Raw genomic sequence first — 15,367 nt, forward strand, 5'->3', positions numbered from 1 at the left:
GAATGGGGAGTCATGGACTTTAGATCAGAAGTAAGCTTAGGCATGTTTTTCTTCTATCCATGTTTCCTCTCAAATAGACAGATTTTTGCTGTGCTATGCCATCTGGCCAAGAACTTTTTGTTATAACTTTTAAAAAATTTATAAGAGCAGCACATTTGTAATTTTGTGAGTTGGAAATGATGAACACGGGCGAAGGACCAGGAGAGCAGAGGACTCCACCATCACCACCTCCACCACCATCGCTGGTCTGATTTCTTCTTCGTGGAATGTACTGTGAGAAGCCAGGTGTCTCCCTGGCACTGACTGGAATTTAGTGCTCTATAATTCATTAGCTTACAGCTTGATGACTACCCCTTCTCCTAACATAAAGATTTAATGAAATTAATTTTCTTGCAAACATGGGCTTAGCAACTATTTATTTCCTTGTTAAAAACACTTTTTTTTTGTTTTTTGTTTTTTGGTGGTTTTTTTTTTTTTGGTGAGTTTTTTGTTTGTTTGTTTGTTTTTTGAGACAGATTCTTGCTATTACCTTATGTGGGATTTGATCTAACTCCACAGCTTTGGCAGGACTTAAACTTGCAATCCCCTTGTCTCAGCTTCCTGTGTAGCTGGAATTACAGGGCTGTAATTCTGCCCGTGCTACCAGGCCCAGCCTACATGTTCTGCATATAAAATGTGATATTTTACTTTCAGTTCTAAATATTTTCTAATTCCTATTTTTTTCTTGAATTTTATAGTGTTTTATTTAATTTCTAAATGTTTAAAGATGTCTCAAGTATTGACCTATTGATTTCTAAAATTGTGTTCAGATTGTTTTCCTATGGATGTCCTTGTAGCAATTACAGACAAAGGAATGTTGAAATCTCAATCTACAAAAATGGCCTCCTGTGCTTTCTCTTATGGTTCCTTCCATTTTTGCCTCATCTAGTTTGAAGTACTGATAAGGCTGCATGCACATCTGGACTCGTCGCGTACCCTGGTCACTTTGACCCTGTCTTAAGTAGGTTTCTGTTGCTGTGATAAAACATCAAAAAGCAACAAGGGGGAGGAAATGGTTAATTTTATTCTGAAACTGAAGCTTGTAGTCCATCACTGAGGGAAGTCGGAGCAGGACCCTGGAGGCAGAATCTGAAGCAGAGGCTATAAAGGAGGGCTACTTATTGGCTGGCTCTTCATGGCTTGACTGGCTTGATCCATGTACACGCATGCGCCTGCATGCATGCGTGCGTGCGTGCGTGCGTGCGTGCGTGCGTGCGTGCGTGTTTGCCTCTGCCTCCCAAGTGCTGGGATTTAAGGAGTGTGCCACCATTACCCAGCTGGCCGGATTATAATAGATATAGATATAGATGTAGATATAGATATAGATATAGATATAGATATATAGATATTATATATTATATATAATGCAGGACTACCTACTCAGCCATGAAACCACCCACAATGGGATGGGCCCTTCCACATCAGTTATTAACCAAGAAATGCCCCCTCAGGCTTGCCTACATGCCAATATTTTCTCAACTGAGAGTCCCTCTTCTCAGATGACTCTAGTTTGCATCAAGGTGACATAAAAGTCGCCAACACAGACACTTTGATCAATGTGTGTTCCTAACGCTATTACCACTCCTAACCTATTTTGACATTAAAACAGCTACTACAGCCTTTCCCTTGACAAGTGTTTCCGTGATGTAGCCCCCAAGACAACTCCCGGGTTCCATGGTCGCCTAGAGACGGAGTTCAGCATAGTTGTGTTTATGGCTCTAGTTCAAACGCAAAGCCAAGTGTACAGATACTCACAATTTCTCTAGCCACCGACAAGGCGCCTACCTTGTTAGAGAAGTTAGGGATCCAGGGTCCAAAGTCTTTATTGTTGCTGGGGGGAGGGAGCAGCAGTTGGTTGTGTAGACGCTGCCTGCCTAGCATGGAAAATTCTAGACCCATAGATGGCGAGCAGTTCAGCATAAGCTAAATTGTTTGTACAAGCTGTTTTAGGCTTGGAGGGCCATTACTGTTTGTTTTGAGAAAGGAGTGTCATTCTCTAAATCCAAACAGGAGCCCAAAAGCCAGCCCCACACAAAGATTTATCTAAGAATGCCATCTTAGGTCTTCTACATTAGCGCTTTTCTGAATGGATACAGTTTTTGTTTTTGTTTTTTTCCCTATCCTTTAAAAAAAGATTCATTTGTAACTGTTTATTCAAAGTGGCTTTAATTTTTTTCCCAGTTTAATTTAATGTATATAAGTATGTCTTAGTTACTTTTCTGAGATAAAATTTCATGACCAAGGCAACCTATAGAAGGTTTTATTCGGGGTGATAGTTCCAGAGAGCTAAGACTCCATCACCATCAGGTGGGAAATTGTGGCAGAAGGCAGCAGACACAGTGGCAGAACAGCAACTGGGAACTCACATTTTGAATCACAAGCAGAAAGCAGGAGAGCACTAACTTGAAATGGCACTAGTCTTTTGAAGCCTCAAGGCCTGGTCCCCAGTGACATATTTCCTCCAGCCAGGCCAGTCCTCCTAGTCCTTCCCCAAATAGCCACCAACTGGGGATTAAATATTCAAAGTGTCTACAAGACTTATTGGGACATCTCATTCAAACCGCCACAGATGTTGTGCCTGTGTGCACATCTAGGTGCCATCTGCTGCCTGTGGAAGCCAGGAGAGGACATCAGATCTTCCGGAACTAGAGTACAGTTGTGAGCCGCCATGTAAGTACTGGAAATCTAAAGCGGTTCTCTAGAAGGGTAGCCAGTACTCTAAACCACTGAGCCATCTCTCCAGCCCTGTAAAGTGGCTTTCTCATAGACACCTCTGTAAAATCTAATCTAGCACTCTGCCTTTTTTACAGAGACTTTATGTTATCCACATTTAACATCATTATCTGCATGATTCAATTTACTCTATCCTGCTACGATTTTACTATTGGCTTACTAAAGTTTCTTTTATGTAATTATTTCAAAATTCCTACGAAACATTTATTTTGGCTCATGTTGGAACACCGGTCATGGCAGAATGGAGTGGTTCATATCATGATGGCCAGGAAGGAGAGAGAGAGAGAGAGAGAGGCGGCGAGGAGAGAGAGAGAGAGAGAGAGAAAGAAAAAGAGGGGGAGGAGGAGGGGGGAGGGAGGAGGAGGGGGGGGAGGAGGGAGGGGGGGGGGGGGGGAAGGGGAGGGGGAGAAAGAAGAGGAGAGGAGAGGAGGGAGGTACAGCCCCCTAATACATGTTCCCAGTACCTGTTTCCTCATTGTGGACTGAACTCCTACTTTTATCTCTCCCAATAATACCATCATGTTATTATAAATTTGTAAAAGGGTCACTTACCCGTGAGCCAATCTTCTCTGGAAATGTCCTATAGTCCCCAAGTGTCTTAATCCAATCTCATATGTATACAAGCAAAATTAACTGCTACAGATTCTAATTTTGTGTTTCCCCCTTTAGTTTGGACCATTTTAATTTTTATTATTTTAAATTATGTACAGGTGTGTGTGTCTGTGTGTAGGCATGTGTATATGACCTTGGTGCCCTTGGTGGCTAGAAGCCTCAGATCCCTCGAAGTTGGATTACACATGGTCGTAAGCTACCGGATGTGGATGCTGGGAACCAAACTTAGGTCCTCTGGAAGAGCCATAGGTGGTCTTGACCACTGAGCCATGTGTCTAGCCCCTAGACTAATCTTTCTAATCCTGTTATATTTCCATGGTCATCTTATCAATTGCATCTCTTGATTTTATTTTTTCAGTGGCTACTCTAGGGCTTAACAATATATGTGGATATACATATAGGATATATGAAATACATACTTTTATATATTCATAGCATTTATATATTTAATTTTCTTCATTTTATTTCGAATAGTATTTTATAATTTATATAGGGCATGTGAGAGGCCAGACCAACTCCATCTTGGGTTCAGGTTACATCTTAGAGAACCTGACCTAAGATTGAACTCTAGTTAACCAACAAGTCTGTACCTAGCACTAGTCTCCAGGTCACTCCCTAGCAACCACCAATCAGGAGGGAAGCAGAAGTTACAGTTGTTCCTAAAGATATTTACTTATGAAGGTTTATAGTTTGGCTCCCAGCACCAGCCAACCATTCTAAAGGACAGCAAATTCCATAGTAGCCCCCCAGTCAGATGTGTGCCAAAATGGATGCCCCCTTGATTGTTTGCTTGCCTCTATAAATGCTTGCATGAGACAGAGTGTCAGTGTGGCCCAAGCTGGAGCTTGAATAAAGACCCTAGTGTGATTGCATCAGAATCTGCTCCTTGGTGATCTTTTGGGGTTCGCATGAACGCTTCCCGAACGGGCGCAACACGTGACACTACCTTTTACAGTGTAGTTTCAGTTTGATTCTTTTTAGCTTTGTGTTGAACTCTTATTTTGTTCTTTACATATAAATCAAATCTACAATACCCTATCTATTTTTGCTTTAAATGGTCAAATTCATTTTCTTTGCAAGGCAGGTTCTCACTATGTAGCTCTTGTGGTCCTGGAACTCACTGTGTAGACCAGGCAGGCTGACCTCAAACAGCAATCCTCCTGCCTCTGTCTCCCAAATGCTGGGATTAAAGTCATGTGCCACTCAGTCAAATGTCTTTTAAAATATCAAAAATAGAAAAAAAATCCTTGTTCAATGCTAATGAACTTTATTCAAACATTGGGAGAGTAAAATGTTGAAGTCTAGCTGGGCAGTGGCAGCCCACACCTTTAATCCCAGCACTCAGGAGGCAGAGGCACGTGGATCTCTGAGTTCAAGGACAGCCTGGTCTAAGGAGTGAGTTCCAGGACAGCCAAGGCTATACAGAGAAACTGTGTCTGTAAAAAGAAAGACATTCATGTCTGATATCAACAAACAATGCCCAGGTTAAAAATCTTCTGGTCCTTTTGACTCAGATATAAGCAAGCTTTCAGCCATTTATTTGAATACTGCTAGGTAGACATTAGTTAGGACTCACCCCTCTTTGCTTTCAGTCACCAAATATATACAATAGCTTGAGCAAGTATCTAGTTTATAAGCATTTATTTCCCACTTAGGATGTTTTTATGCACTAATGTCCCCCAAAGGGCTTTTTTTTTAAAGCATAAAATCATAACCCCTTTACTCCAAATGTCCAACATTGAAAGTTAAACGCTCATCTTTGATTGGTTCTCATGAAGATTCTATCTTGAGTACCATAAATTAACTAATGACTGAAGCTCAAACTCATGCCGAGTCAGCGCAGCAAGAGCTTCCGGGATTTCCTCCACACTGTGCCAATCAGCTCGTTAGATTAATTAAATACCTTCTCAATATTTGCATTGGCACCCTGTTATTACAAATTCTTTATTTAGGAAATGGTCATCAAAATGACAGCCCATGTTGCTATTTACTGGTACATTTTTGATTTACACAGAAAAGCAAGAGTTATAAAGGAAGACCTTCATCCGAAAAGAGTCAGGTAGGGCCACTTCCTATAGCCAGGCAAGACTCCTAATGAAGGGATAAGGACAGCAACCCACTCACAAGACCTTTGACCCAAAATGTGTTCTGTCTACAAAGTGGCAGCAGCAAAGATAGAGCAGAGACTGAGGGAATGGCCAACCAATGACTGCCACAAACTGAGACCCAGCCAACGGACAAGAGCCAATCTCTGACTCTATTAATGATGCTCTGTTATGCTTGCAAACAGGAGCCCAGCATAACTGTCCTCTGAGAGGCTCCACCCAGCATCCAATGGAAAAAGATGCAGAGACGCACAGCCCAACATTAGATGGAGCTCAAGGAGTCTTCCAGGAGAGTTGGGAGGATTGAGGGACCAGAAGAGGATAGAGACTCCATGGGAAAACCAACAAAGTCAACTAGCCTGGACTTTCGGGAGCTCCTAGAGACTCAATTACCAGCCAAAAAAGTAAGCCTGGGCTGGGCGTAGGCCCTGCAGATATGTAGCAGATGAGCAGCTTGGTATTCATGCAGGTCCCCCAACAACTGGAGCTGGGGCTATCTCTGAACCGGTTGCCTGCCTGCCTCTGTGTGGATCAAGTGCCCCTAATTGGCTCCTTGTCTGTCGTCAGTGGGAGAGGATGTGCCTAGTCCTGCAGTGACTTGATGTGTGTGCATGGAGGGAGTGTTAGGTGGTGGTGGTTGACATCCAGAGGTGGGGCTTCCCCTGTTCAAAAGAGAATGGGGAGATGGAATGGGGGAAACTTTCGTGAGGGGTACTGGGAGGAGAGGAAGGGCCAATATTGGGTTGTAAAGTGAGTAGATAAGTAAATTTGAAAAGGCAAAAGATCTTTGGTCAGGGCTTTCCCATTGTGCTTGTATTGTACCATAATTCCTTTGCTTGGTTTTACAACTTTAACGTTCATGTAAACTACTAACTCACCTCTAGTAAGCTTCAGGGACTTGAAGTAATCATTTTCTCCATTTACATGTTATCAGTTGGCTACAGTGTTTGTAAATTCACGTTCTGTTTTAATTCTCTCCATCATTTTGCTTCAATTTAATTACTTTTAAATATAGAAAGTATTTATGTAGATCAAAGCTCAGGGCTATTAAAAAGGAGGAGAGAGATCCTCTTGAACATACTTCCATGCACCCCTTCATTTTCTTTAACTTGTGCATTCTTTGCAAGTTAGGGAGAGGTGTACATCTTTCCTCTCCCCTTCTTCCCAACATGCAAGGTGGTATGCTGTGCTCACTCTTCTGTACTTGCTTCTCTTGGGAGCCACTTATTTGTTGAGTTTCTTCATCTGTTACATGGCGAGAACACTATGCGAAGATATCTGACAGTTAAATAGAAGGAGGCACGTGGCAAAGACCAGCAAGGGTAGCAAGGATCAGTCAGGCATGCGGAGCGTCACCTTCACCTGTGCCCACAGCCTGTCCCTGCTGCCTTCATAGAAGTATGGTGGCTTCAGCAGCCCCATTGAGCACATCAGAACTGAAGCTGGCAGTGTCCTTGGAATAGTCAGATATAGCAAATCCCCAGCAAGAATAGTGCTGAAGTCACACACTTGCTTTGGCAACTCTAGCTGGCTCATTGTTTAAGGCAAGCTCTGAAGTCCTAATGCTGACGTCTGGCAGGCGTCCTGGTAGAACCCTGCACTGTCTCCCACAGGCAGTCACATACCCAACCAAACTGCCAGGTGGAAAGAAACAGACCCATGGCTGTAGAGAGCTGCTTTCCTCAACCTCCCTGGGCCCCAACTCAAGGCACCCACCACCTGGTGGGTTCATATCCTCCGCAAGGCTCTCGGGAGACACTATAAGTGTCAAGGCCAGACACTGTCCTGAGTGCACTTTTGCGAGAGCCAAGCAGCCGACTGTAGTCATGCTGAACCCTGCGGAAAATCCATTCTGAGAACCTACTGTGGGGTGATTCCTGGCCCACAGTGCACCCAGGAAATCATTGCCCTCTCCTGGGACGCTCCCGCTAGACGGTGCCTCCCATGGGAACAAGAGCAATCCTGCCAGCGTCTAGTTCTCTGTTCCAGTGTGGCCTAGGAACACAGGGGAGCATCTGTCTTGGGGCGACCCCAGGCTCCCTCTCCAGGGCTCTATGTTGCCAGAGGTGCCTTCCGTACAGCCCCAGGGAGACACTGTCCCGAGAAAAGGGATGTTCCCTGGACGTACTTAATCTTGCCTTTGAACACCTCCAATCCAACCCAGAATTCTCAATAGCCAGCGCGCCTCAAAGATGGCGCTGGTTTCCGCCTTCCACTCTCCCAACGGTGAGCGCTCCTTGCAGTAAACAAGTCCTTATTTGGCTATGTCTGCCTGGCCCGCTAGTTTCCGCATAGTGACAGCCTATCTACATGACCCACGTGGCTTGCTAGGACTGGCCAGTGCTAGCTATTTAAGTGTGGTGCAGGGCGTTCCCCGGGAGAGAGAGTCAAAGAGAGAGAGAGTCAGAAGAGAGAGAGAGGAGAAAGAAAGAGAGAGGAGAAAGAGAGAGAGAGAAGGAGAAAGAGAGAGAGAGAAGGAGAAAGAGAGAGAGAGAGTCAGAAGAGAGAGAGTCTGAAGAGAGAGAGTCAGAGAGAGAGAGAGAGAGTCAGAAGAGATAGAGGTCAGAAGATTGTATCAAGGTTCCTGAGTAAAACTGCTTGAAGAAGATCTCCTGTGGTCGTGTCTTCCTTGCTGGTCAAGGTTGGGCGCGGCACATGGCCACTTTGCAGGGCAAAGACATCTTAAGTCTTCCCTATTTGTCCACACGCTCACTTAAACTTTGGTTTTTCTTTTGCTGTCTTGTCTACGAGGAATCTAGCCTCTTGCCTCTTATTGGTCATTTTCTGTTGGTTTGTTCTGCCTTTACTGAAAACTCATCTTGCCAGGCATAGCATTCTGTACAGACAGGACTTATATTCAGGGCATGCCTCATTTTCTAATGCTTTGCCTAGTCTGTGATCATTTTTGTTTGTCATTCTATCCCTGATTCATGGACCTCCCTGCGCCCCTACTCCTGCATCCCTGCTTTTTCCTGCTTAAGTTTTTTTTTTAAAAAATCTTGATCGCTTGTTTTCAGCAGTTAGAATGTTTGTGGTGGTTTGCAAGAGAACGGCCCCCATAAACCACATAGGTTGGAATGTTTGGTTCCTAGTTGGTAGAGCTTTTTGGGAAGGATTGGGAGGTGTGTCCTTGTTGGAGGAGGTGTGCCACTGGGCATGGGCTTTGAGGTTTCCAAAGACGTGGGCCATTCCCAGTGTGTTTTCTGTCTCCTGTTTGAGGTTTTGAGATGTGAGCTCTCAACTGTTCCTGCTGCCATGCCTTTAAAGTGGCCATCATGAACTCTAACCTTCTGGAACCCTCTGCTAAATCTTTCTTTTAAATGTCACCTTCTGCCTGAATTTTGCTGTGTTTTCTCATGAGTTTATAACTGAGGCTTTGTCAATTTGCTTGGTCATTCTTTTTTCCTATTTTCTTCCCCCCCTCCCCTCTGGGATCTCAACCACACACTCCTCCTCCTTCTCGCTGGGTCTCATAGGCTCACTACCCCCTCAGATCCTCATTCTGGACATTTTCTATTTCTTTGTCTCCAAGTACAACTGATCTCTTTTCTTGTGGTATCTAATTTCTTAATTCAATTTATATTTTTTTTCTGTTACTTCAGATATATATTTTTAATCTCTAGCAGTTCCATTTGGGTCATTTTAAATCTTCTATTTCTTTTTCCAACCAATGTTCCATTATCTACTTGGGCATCTGCAACACATGACCAGTGGAAACTTTATTGTCACTTAAAATAATTTACTTATCTTTAACAAAATATAAGATTTTGTATTTAATTAAAATATATTCTTACATCATTTTTCTTCCCTCTCTTCTTTCCACTCCTCACCCTCTTATCCCCTCCCCCCATTACTCTCTTTCAATGTCATGGCCTATGTTCTGTATTGTTTCATAGTAATTGTTACCTGGTAAATCCATTTAGCATTATTCATATGTATATGGTTTTAGGGCTGACCGCTTGGGATTGGATAAACATTTAGGGGGTTTATCCTGAGGAAGATTAAATTTTTCCTCTCTTAGCAGTCACCAGTTGCTTATAACTCTTTATCTAGGCGTAGGGTCTCAAGATTCCTCCATCCATGTTGGAACAGCAACTGGTGTTGTCATTGTTCCGATCTTGTTCACATAGCCATAGCATTAGGATTTCATGAAATCTCAACAATATGGCTGCTTACCCATCTGAAGTTTTTGTTCTTCTATGGAACACATTTTCCTAATTCTGTTCATAACCCACACTTTCTGAATGCTGAGAATAAGGACAGCTGACCCTTTCAAGCTCAGGCTTAGGTCTGAGAGGAAAGATGACAGAGGCTTAAGATAATTTAGCCCCATCACTACCCAGTGCTCTGGGCCTTAAACACCATGGTGGGTACTGAGATCATGAACCAGCCCCCGATACTGTGCTATCTCCAGGAATTGTCTCATTTACTGTTATATTAATCTGTTTATTGCTGGCATGACAAAATGCCACCGGCTGGTGCCTGTGTAATAGTGTAAAAGTGTTTCCCAGAGTTTCGGAAACCAAAGTCCTAGTGCAAGGGCTCTCTTTCTGTCTTTGTGCCATCTTCGTGCTGTGTCCTCACATGGCCTTTCCATATTATATGGACGAAGTGTGTTAGGAGAGCTCTCATATTCCTTGTAATGACAGTAATTCTAGAGGGTGAGAGCCACATCATTATCATCTCATTTAACCTTAATTACTTTCTTATTCCTAATGCAGATCACTGCAGTTGGATAGGCCTTCAACATGAATTTTTCAAAGACACATTCAGCCTCTAACGGAGTGATTTTTACTTCTGGACTTGAGTAGTTTCTTTTCGTACATGTACAGAGGAAATCTTAACCAAATATTCAGGAGCGCCCTCCCCCCATATTCAGGGCCTTTTATCTATCCAGTTCCTCTCTCTAGCTCTGGAAATTCTTAGTCTAACTCAGTGACACCACTTGGCTCTCTAGGGATCTGCTCTCCTCACACTGCAGCTTGAAACCGGCCTCTAAGCTGCAAACTGGGGCAAACTTTAGTGCTGATTTCATTTGTTTATCTTGAGAATCACATGTCTGAATTGCCTATTGGTGATACCTTAAAACCGCCATTCTGTATATTTGGCCTGATTTTCTAGTAGTCCATGTGCAAAGACTGTTACTTGTACACCATCATGACCTGAAGCAGAACTACGTGGTTTGTGTAATTACTTTAATTACTAATACAAATTTCATGAATGAAAAATTGGGGCATTCAACTTCTTTACCTACAATATAACTGTTGCTATATTAAACTGTGTGGCAATACTTTCCAAGTGTCCAATAAGAACAATAAGGCAATCCCCCTTTTCTGGCATAGCATAGAAAACAAAAGGCAGAAAATCCAGTGTATTTTAGAGCTTTGGAGTTTTGGGTTCCTCAGATTGTCACCCAGGTAAAAATTATTTTGCCATAGTTGCACTCATTCTGTGATCAACCAAGGGATTGCTATTTTGTAAATTAGAAATATTTGATTTCATGCATTTAAAACTTCCTTTTAATTTAAGTTTATACGTGTGGATGCTTTGTCTGCATGTCTATTCAGCATAGCTGGGATGGCGCCTAGTATCCAAAAAGGACAGAGAAGGACATCAGGTCCTAGGGACTGGAACTACAAATGGTTTTGCGCTGTCATGCGTGTGCTGGGGATCAAACCAGGTAGTGGAAAAGCAGCCAATACTCAACCACTGAGCCATTTCTGCAGCCATTGACTTTAGGCATTTTGTGTTGTCACTCTAAAATTGTGATGATTAAGTTACCGAAGCCTGTGGCCAGATCCATATACTGTACAGACACTCCTTGGCGGACAGCAGGGCTGAGTCCCGAAGGACCCAATGCAGGATACAAATATACTAAGTAGAAATGCTCTCACCAAATCTAGTGTGCCGAGCATCATAGCTGAGCCTGGCTCGCTAAGCATGCCCTGAACACTCACTCTAGCCTAAACATGGGCAAACTCACCTAACTCAAAGCCTGTTTATTATAAAATATCGACAAACTCTTATGACAGATTAAATATCTATTTAGAAACATGGGGACAACACAGTGCACTACAGTTCTGTTGTGAACATTGCAGCTGCCTGGGAGCTGCTGGCCTCTGCTCCTGCCTGCCATTGTCAGGGAGTGTCCATGCCCAGATCTCTGTCCCAGAAAAAGGAAACATTCAAACTTCAAACGATGGTTTCTATTACTGTACACATGTCCCTTTCACACCACCATGAAGTCAGCGACTGCAAATTAAACCATTAAACCACTTCCTTCCTTCCTCCCCCTCTTCCCTCCCTCTCTCCCTCCCTCCCTCTCTCCCTTCCTTCCTTCCTTTCTTCCTTTCCTCCTCCTCTGCTTCCTCTTCCTCCTCCTTATCCTCTTCCTCCTCCTCCTCCTCCTCCTTGTGTGAAGATGAAGCTTTCCTTGTTCAATCAAATTGGATATACGGTATTTGGAAAAGCAAGCTGGCATAAATCAAATAAAACAAGAACATTGGATTTTATCTGAGAAGCAGATTTTTATTCTCTTTGGGGCTTTGTCTTAAGAAGATACCTATAAGTAAAACAATGTTTATGAATCTAGTGGTCATAGAAGCTTTGACTCCCTCTTGTTTCTGATTTCAGACGAGACTCTTTTGTAGGCACACCCCTCTCTAGGTCTTAATGGTAGCAGCAAGATTTGGTTTCCTTGGCTTTTCTGAAGGCTTGGCTATTTACTCTGCATTGGTCTTTATGTCGTTCTAGTTCATTCCACACAGGCTGGTTGAGCAGGTGGATGTGTGAGCGCCTCTAGTTGACAGAAGGACATTTGTCAGGAACAAAACTCAAGCCTTCTCTTGGTCTGCAGTAAGGGTGCCGTGGACTCGGTTGGCTTACAAGGCAGTGAGTGGTGTTAGGGGAAACTCTGGTGAGCAAAATGGTGGTGGCAGTGCCTGTAGGGCCTTCTACAGCAGCTCTCCCTGACCTGGGGTTTGCTTTCAACAGTCTTGATCACCAGTGGTCAACAAAAGAGATAGCTACAGTACAATAAGATATTTCTAACTCTCTGTTCCTCCCTGTTCAGAGACAGCCATATCTCCTCATGCAGTACCAGCCTCGTCCTGTAGACAAGATAGATAGCGAAGGTTGGTGTGAACGGATTTGACCATTGGGCACGTGGTTACCAGGGCTGCCTTCTGCTCTGCATCTGGCAAAGTGAAGATTGTTGCTATCAACGACCCCTTCATTGACCTCAAGTACATGCTCTACATGTTCTGGTATGACTCTACCCATGGCAAATTCAATGGCACTGTCAAGGCTGAGAATGGGAAGCTTGACATCAACAGGAAGCCTACCACCATCTTCCAGGAGTGAGATTCCACTAACATCACATAGGGCGATGCTGGTGCTGAGTATGTTGTGGAGTCTACTAGCATCTTCACCACCATGGATCCACACGAAGGGTAGGGTCAAAAGGGTCATCATTTCCACCCCTTCAGTCGATGTCCCCATGTTTGTGATGGGTGTGAACCACAAGAAATATGACAACTTGCTCAAAATTGTCAGCAATGCGTCCTGCACCACCAACTGCTTAGCCCCCCTGGCCAAGGTCATCCATGACAACTTTGGCATTGTGGAAGGGCTCATGACCACAGTTCATGTCATCACTGCCATTCAAAAGACTGTGGATGGCCCCTTTGGAAAGCTGTGGCGTGATGGCCGTGGTGCAGCCCAGAAGATCATCCCTGCATCCACTGATGCTACCAAGGCTGTGGGCAAGGTCATCCCAGAGCTAAACGGGAAGCTCACTGGCATGGTCTTCCATGTTCCTACCCCCAGTGTATCTGCTGTGGATCTGACATGCTGCCTGGAGAAACCTGCCAACTACGATGACATCAAGAAGGTGGTGAGTCAGGCATCTGAGGGCCCACTAAAGGGCATCCCGTGCTACACTGAGGACCAGGTTGTCTCCTGTGACTTCAACAGCAACTTCCACTCTTCCACCTTTAATGCTGGGGCTGGCATTGCTCAATGACAACTTTGTAAAGCTTATTTCCTGGTATGACAATGACTACGGCTACAGCAACAGGGTGGTGGACCTCATGACCTACATGGTCTCCAAGGAGTGAAAAAACCCTGGACTACTCACCCCAGCAAGGACACTGAGAGCAAGAGAGAGACCCTTGGTTGTTGAGAAGTCCCTTTCTGAACTTGGACCCCAACACTGAGTATCTCCCTCACAATTTCCATCCCAGATCCTCATAATAACAGGAGGGGCCTAAGGAGCCCTCCCTACTCTCTTGAATACCATCAATAAAGTTCACTGCACCTACAAAACAAAAAAAGATGTTATGGGAGAGGGCCAGTGAGATGGATCGGTGGGCAACAGCATTTGCTCATAAGCCCGATGACCTGAACTCAATTCCTAGGACCCAGCTGGTAGAAGGAGAGGACAGATTCCTATAAGTTTTCCTCCGACCTCCACATGTGGACTATATTCACATTTGCTGAACTTGTGTATTGTTACAACTGTCTACATTTATTAATCACTCTTAATCTCTCACTGAGTTAATTTATAACTTGATGTTGGATGTGCTAGTATAAGGGAAAACAAAGCATATACGGTCAGGCTTTCAATGTATAAGTTCTGCATCAACAGGTCCAACCAACCATGATTCAAAAAAAAAAATGTTTTTAAACCACATCTATACTGAACATGTGTATAGCTTCTTCTTGTCATTGCTGCCTGAGAGCACACTGTAACAGCAGTGGGCATCACATTTCCTATGTATTCAGTGTTAGAAGAATAAGAGAAGCTTTGGAGTTTCTGGGAGAATGTGCAGAGATGATACTCTACACATGCGGAACTTGAACAGCGACTGCTGTATTCTCTGGTTCACACACAGCACATGGAGCTGTTCTACAGATACTGAGGAACAATTCTAAGGGCTCAGTACGGGTGCTTCAGTCATCTCCTGGGAATCTTTAGACTACTGTGAGTAAGGGTCCACTTGATTCTTGTTTAAGTTTTGCTGGAAAACCCTGTGGCTAAGGGTCTACTGGGTTCTGGTATAAGGTTTGTCAGAGGAACGAGTTTGGCAAAATTAGAGAAGTGGGTTTTATCAGAAGCTAATGTCTAATGTCCGATAGGAGGTATAAAGGAGACAGACAGCTTTCCACACTGCAGGTAGAGTGGGGTACACCTTCAGGAAAAGCCTTGTGTTCCTTGGCAAGGAGAGGAATAATTAAAAAGATTGGCATCAAATCCACCCTGTGGGATTGTGACCTCAAGGACTTGACCGTCTCTGCTTTTTCTCATCTAGAAACAGGATGAACAAGCTCTCCCTTCAAAAGTATCCATGATATACAGTAGTTCCCATTATGGGCTGGCATCATTGAGAGGGCTCAATAAACAACATAAGGCGACAACATTGCTTTTAATAATAAAGAATGTGGCAATGACTCACTCTTGAAGGAATTGCTCTGTTTGGCTATAATTTCATTAAACATTTTATAAATGTGCTCATGAGGGATTTGAATTTCTAGATTCTTTCTGGTTAATGGTCTGTGTTGGAATGAGGGTAATGCTGACTTTAGGAGTCAGGATGTATTTCCTTCTTCACTTTTCTGCAAAGGTCTATATAATTTGATGTATGGCTTCCTTCTGTGGTTACCAGGCCAATCACGGTAGCCATTTGAGCCCTTGGACTTTTTTGTGTCGTATAAAAAAATCAACTACAGCAGAAGCTTCTTAGAATATATACATGTATAAAAAATGTAAGTGGTATCACCAACCAGTGGGGGAGACAGAGCCTCAACTAGACTTCTGTCACCACCGAGTGAGGCTTCCAGTGCCAAGAATGGGTTCCATCTGGTAAAGTTGTTGGCCA

The 15,367-nt window shown here is 43.7% G+C and overlaps 1 pseudogene; it reads left to right on the forward strand.

Moving 5' to 3' along the window:
- The window catches only part of LOC116893256, a 36,794-nt pseudogene extending 23,188 nt beyond the window's left edge, over positions 1 to 13,606 (forward strand).
- Positions 13,607 to 15,367: the final 1,761 nt, after the last annotated feature.

Source organism: Rattus rattus, chromosome 2, assembly GCF_011064425.1.
Source record: "Rattus rattus isolate New Zealand chromosome 2, Rrattus_CSIRO_v1, whole genome shotgun sequence".
Classification (NCBI taxonomy): domain Eukaryota; kingdom Metazoa; phylum Chordata; class Mammalia; order Rodentia; family Muridae; genus Rattus; species Rattus rattus.